Source organism: Ursus maritimus, unplaced genomic scaffold (assembly GCF_017311325.1).
Source record: "Ursus maritimus isolate PB19 unplaced genomic scaffold, ASM1731132v1 scaffold_29, whole genome shotgun sequence".
In the NCBI taxonomy this organism is placed as follows: Eukaryota; Metazoa; Chordata; class Mammalia; order Carnivora; family Ursidae; genus Ursus; species Ursus maritimus.
The window spans coordinates 27,870,938-27,876,892 of record NW_024425452.1 but is presented as its reverse complement, the minus strand read 5'-3'; the positions used below and the strand labels follow the sequence as shown (position 1 = coordinate 27,876,892).

Here is a 5,955-nt window from a genome sequence, read left to right as displayed (position 1 = left end):
ATCTGATTGTCCCTCTAGGCTCCCTCTACCTTATTGCTCAGTTGGAATGGCTTCTTTCAGTCAAAAGGCTTTAATAGCTACTCAATATCTACAGCTCACCATCATACTCCCAGCACCTACTACCACATGATGAGAAATCAATTCCCTCCCCAATAACAGAACCTCTTATCATATCTTCTAAAAGTAAAGATCTCAACCAACAAGGAGATTTCATGTCTTATGCCCCTTGACAAATACATTACCCTTTTTACAGATCCTAAATACCTTACTGGACAAATACTGTGAACTTTTTCAAATGTTGTCATCAAATGCTTTCAAAGAGCCTTTCTGAAGCATGGTAGAACTACAAGATCCACTCTGCCCATCCCTGATAAGCATCTTGATATATCAACTTCCCTACCCAAGGGTCATAAAGACAAGCTCTCTCCTGCTGACCATAAAGCAAATCTTGGAGGTGGTACTGGCTACCAAATGTACCAAAGAGAGTCTTTCATTTTTTCATGTTAAGGAACTGGATGTGATGGGTCCCAGCCACGGGCTAGTGTACCCTCTCTTTCTTGCAATGCAGGTATATAATCAGGGAAGCCTTATTTATGAACTTTGTGGCTTTTATTCTCTACAACAAATGCTCAGGATATAAAAAGTACTCTAAAAAAAATTGATGAATGAATGACAGTGATTCATGTTCTAAATTATGGCCCCTGGATAGTAACCCATCCATGAATATTAGTACCATTGACTTTGCCTTGTTTAAAACATGAAAAAAAATGGGTTTGTCTATAAGTCACTGGACTACAAATATTTGGAGTCCTAAAATCAGAATAATGAAAGGGCAGAGCAAGAGGATAAAACAAAAGCTAATATATGAGATTTTTATCTTTAAAAATAAAACAAAAACATCCCATAAAAACATACTTTATATGTGAGTTAAAAATTATGGGAAAGATTAGAAGAATGAAGGACATGGGAACAATTGAAATCATTAGAAGGACGTAAAGTGTATTTTTCAAAAAGACTATAGGCAAGGGGAAATCTTCATAGGAAATAACCAAAGAAAACCAACATAAAAGTGGTCACGCAGAAAACTGCCACATTTTTCTAGTGTTTCATTTCCAAGATGTCACTACTAAAAGTGTTAATAGCTGAAAAGGCAATTAGATAATACATCTGGGCCATTGTGAGCATTGGCTAGAACCAACACAACAGTACATAGGTCATTGAAGTGCATGTAACGCATGAGTAAAGAAGAATACCACAGGCAGAAAAACATACAGGTGCAAAATACGAAGGACCCAAGGACATCTCTCTAAGGTACTGTGAGGGGGAAAAAAAAACTCATAAGCTATGCTGCAGATAAAGGGGTGAAAGCAATGAACTGTGCATAGACAAGGATGTGATTTAAATTATGCCGGTGTCATGCCGGATAAACCAATAAAGGAGCTTAATCGCTGCTACAAAAGCCCAAGGTTAATAGTGACAAACTCCCCCAACAGTTGCACAGCAGTAGTATGAAAAAAGATGACTTTGGACAGAAGCTGTATAATGGCTACTCTCTGCACCTGGAGAAGTTCAATAGAACTGTGTGAAAGAAATCAGATACAAATCTGTCCAAAAGAGAGGGGAAAGACTCTTAGACAGACAGATGGCATTTTTAAAATTATAATGAAACCAGCTTCAGGGAAAATCTTTGACAGGGAAGTGAGGTGAGAAAATAAGCATCCATTAGCATAATGGGTCCCAGAGTCCAGGTACTACTTGATAACGTACAGAATGTACAGTAGATTTAAAAGGAGCCACTAACGTACTAGCCCCAATCTACCAAAAAGTCTGGTCTCTCAAGGAAAAAAAAAAAAAAAATAAGAGAGGTTTTCATTAATTTCCTGCTTCCAAATGACCTCTTCAAGAGTGGAAATTTCCCTGGAAAACTTAGAACCGGGAAAGCAATCCAATCTCAATGGGCTAAGAGAACTCACCTTCTGCCTGGTCCTCAACTTATTGGGAGGCATTGCCCCATACAGACTCAGGTTGGAAAAAGAAAAAAGGTAGCACCAAATCTGCCACTGATTCTCAAACCACAGTCCCCTTAAGAGTAAAATAATGCCTGGTATTTATGTTACAACCACCAAGAAATGCAAAGATACAGCCGAGACTAAGAAATATGTGATGTGCCTGTTTGAGTCTTGAGTATTTTTTCATAATGTTGTATCAACTGTAGAACTATGAGGATGTCATACTCCCATAAAGCACATCCCTCTCTTAAAGCAACTTTCCACTCTGAATCGTGTGTGTGTGTGTGTGTGTGTGTGTGTGTGTGTGTGTGTGAAAGAGAGACAAAGAGAGAAAGTCAAAGAGACAGAAAGAGAAAAGCAGCAGAGTGAATGAAGGAATGGTATAAGGAGAGACAGGTCCCAAAGGCGTAACCTTTACCCAAGGTTGTATCATTTCCTTTGCATTCCAAATCAGCCAGTACCAATCACCTGGCCTACAGGAAGCCTGGTTCATAGAGGTCAGTACTGGGGCCTTACGTGTGAGGAGATACGGTCAACCCAATTAGCTGGAAAGGACAGAGCAAAGGTAGGCTTTATGGAGATACCAGTCTTCCAATACCATTCTGATGCTTCCTAACTGTAATAACTGTAGAGACCCAAGTTTGAAAGATATTTCTTCCTTCTGAGTTCACTGCTACTTCTATTTCTACTTAACTTCCATATGACTAATAAATATTAAAAGCCAATCATTTTCAACAAACCCTTTCTTCCAGATCTACCCTTGCTTCCTCTCCCTGCTTCTTCACACCTCACAGTTCTTTCTTCCTTGCATCTCTTTATTCCACTTTCTTTCTGCTCATTATCTTTTATCTAATCTTCTTTCCCCCTCTCCACCTTTCTATCTTCCCCACTTTGAGCTCCCTTTGCCATGTTCTTCATCCCCTCCTACCTTAACCTCCTTCCTTCCCTTCCTTCCAACCACCATGATTCTCTGAAACTGCTGATACTTAGATTCAAAGTTGTTGTTTTTTTAAAGGTTTTATTCACTCGTTTGAGAGAGAGAGAGAATAAGCAGTGGGGAGTAGCAGAGGGAGAGGGAGAAGCAGGCTCCTTCACTGAAAAGGGAGCCCAACAAGGTGGGGGGGTGGATCCCAGGATCTGGGGATCATGACCTGTACCCTGTGCCAAAGGCAGACACTTAACCAGCTGAGCCACCCAAGTGCCCCACAAAGTTTTTGAATATAGTCAAACCTCTGTGGTTTATTATAATTGGGGAAAAAAAAAAAGATCATTTAACTTAATGGAAATTTTGAGGAAGAAAACTTTTCTTAAAGAAATGGGGTTTCAAAGCATTCCAGGACAAAGCAGTGAAACCACTGTCACAGGAAGGCAAGCTGCAAAAGCACTTTAACTGATAACATATTTATAATTAGTGTATCCATTGTCTGAATGCAAATGTTTCAGCTGAAGGCCTTCACTCTCAATCAGCATAACATTTCCCTTGTTTAATCTATTAATTTACTTAGCAACCCCTTTTTCATAGATGCAGGTTAAACAAGGATTCTAACAAAACTTTCTGTCCCAGCAGATGGCCCATAGAAACAGCCTTGCTAGTCTAATCAAAACAAATTTTGCACAACAAACACTTGCTCTGTTGAATGGCCTTGTCACAATCACACTCTATGTCAGAGTCATTCTCCATAAAGGAAAAAAATTTTAATTGGTAATATTTGCTGCTTGCATTGTAAGCAGGCAGAGCTGGCCTTACATATAAATACGAAAATAGTCTGTCGGCTAGGTCCTGCTCAATCCTTTTCTTATCGTTCTCCCTTCTATCGCACTTGGGCTCCCGCATCCCATGAGCAAGTGGTCTATTTCCCTGCCTTCCATGGAAGTGCCTCCTTCTTCCAAGGGTCAGTTCCCATCCCCTGGAAAATCCATCCATTTATAAAGCTGTTAAAAGGAACACTATTGCATTTCAAGAATCCTTTTATTATTTTACCAATCAACCCTGATTTCTGTAAAATTTAACTTACTTTAAAAAAATGTCTGCTGGATTTCTAAAAGAATTTTATATCCTGAGGCGCTCCCAGGGCTCCACCGTGCGGTCGCGGTGCGCGCTGCGGGCTGCCTCCCTGCGCTGTGTGGCGCGCCCGGGGAGGGCGGTCACAGCTTTACCTAAACACCTTTCCAACAGCTTCCATTTCGGCATTGAAGACTGTTCTCAGCAACGACCCTTTGTCATATCCAGGAATCAGAGACAACCATCATTTCACCAGCTTGCCCCATAGCTACAGACACAATGATGTATTTCTTCTCCCAGTAATTTGATGGGTCAACAGTATAGATCCTATAACTTCTTCACTAAATTGACAGCAGATGAGCTTTGGAAAGGCGCTTTGGCAGAGACTGGAGCAGGAACAAGAAAAGGAAATGGGAAAAGAACTGAGAAAAAGAGAACAAAGGATCTGAACAAGGGTCAGATCATTGGTGAAGGGTGTCATGGCTTCCTCTGGTCTGGTCTGAATGTCCCTCTTATAAGAGAGGGAGCTGTGCAGACCGTTGCCCAAAGAAGCAAGATAGAGCAAGAGAAGGTAGAGGCTGACCTGGTCCAGCAGAGGGAAGAGTGGGACCGCAAGAGGAAGAGGAAGTTTAAACGGGAGCGAGGATGGAGCAGAAACACATGGGGAGGCGTCAGTCTTGGCCCCCCTGACCCTGGTCCCAATGGAGAAACATATGATGATTTTGATGCCAGGATACTTGAGGTAAGAAATGTTTTCAATATGACAGCAAAAGAGGGAGGAAAAGAAACCAGCCCGTGTCCGGGTCGGTGTGGGGAACGGCAGAGGAGCTACAGGTTTTGCCACTGGGAAAGACATTGATCAGATGGACGCTTTCAGAAAAGCAAAGAACAGAGCAGTTTGCTATTTGCATTATATAGAACGACGCGAAGACCATATGATATTCTGTGACATATCTTTAAGATTTAAAAGGACCCATATCAAGATAAAGAAACAACCCAGGGGCTATGGCCTCCACAGCCATGGGGCCATCATCACCATCTGCCGGCTCAAGACATGTATGCCAAGATCTCTGGGTTGGTTCACATGGTCAACCTCCCATGGGGCCTTTTCCATGGGCTCTCCCACAAGGAAACCCATCAACAACTGGCTAAGAGTCTCCACTTGGTAGAATTCCGGAAGGAATATGGCCCTCTGCCCATCGTGGTGGCCTCCCACCAGGAAGCCTTGAGAAAGGATCCAAAGCCAGAAGATGAGGTTCCAGATATCAAACTGGACTGGGAAGAAGTGAAGGCCGCACAGGGAATGAAGCACTTAGTGTGGTCGAGTTGAAAGAGAGCCGCCACCTGCGCTTCCCTCTGGCCTAGTACAGTAGCAGTAGCTGGTACCATCCAGCACTCTAGAGGAGACTCAACCCGTCCCATGTTGGAATGTCACTTTCTTTTTAAAGGACAGGCCAATCTTCTTTATTGACAAATAATAAATAACTACAGCTTTAAAAAAATTTTATATCCTCTTCTGAATCAAAGAAATAGAGCTTTGAATTTGATTAACATGAGGTCTCAAAGAACTTACGTTGTCAATACCCCATCCTATGAAATGTACTCTTTACCCACAACCCAGCCTGGACCCCCTTTTCAGAGAGTGCACACCCACAGCTTCTGGTGAGAGGCTTTTTTAGCACTGTTGATGACTACATAACCCATAGAGTTCCTCAGTCACTGTTGATCGGGGCAGGACCTTACCCAAAATGAGCCAGTTAATTCTCTTTCCAGAGAAACTGAGAAGAAAATTGAGAGATTCCAGTTATATGGAATCTAAGGGCCTATATGTTTCCGTACACCTAAATGCTGGGACAGGATCAGTTTTAGCGTGATGATGACATGCCCTCTTTGCAAACTGTCCTAAAATAAGTTGACCATTTATAACTATTAGGTTCTTTCACT

General features: G+C 41.9%; 1 pseudogene; it reads left to right on the top strand.

Moving 5' to 3' along the window:
• The first annotated feature begins 4,303 nt into the window (after positions 1-4,303).
• On the top strand, positions 4,304-5,482 carry LOC103657489 (annotated as a pseudogene).
• The last annotated feature ends 473 nt before the right edge of the window (positions 5,483-5,955 follow it).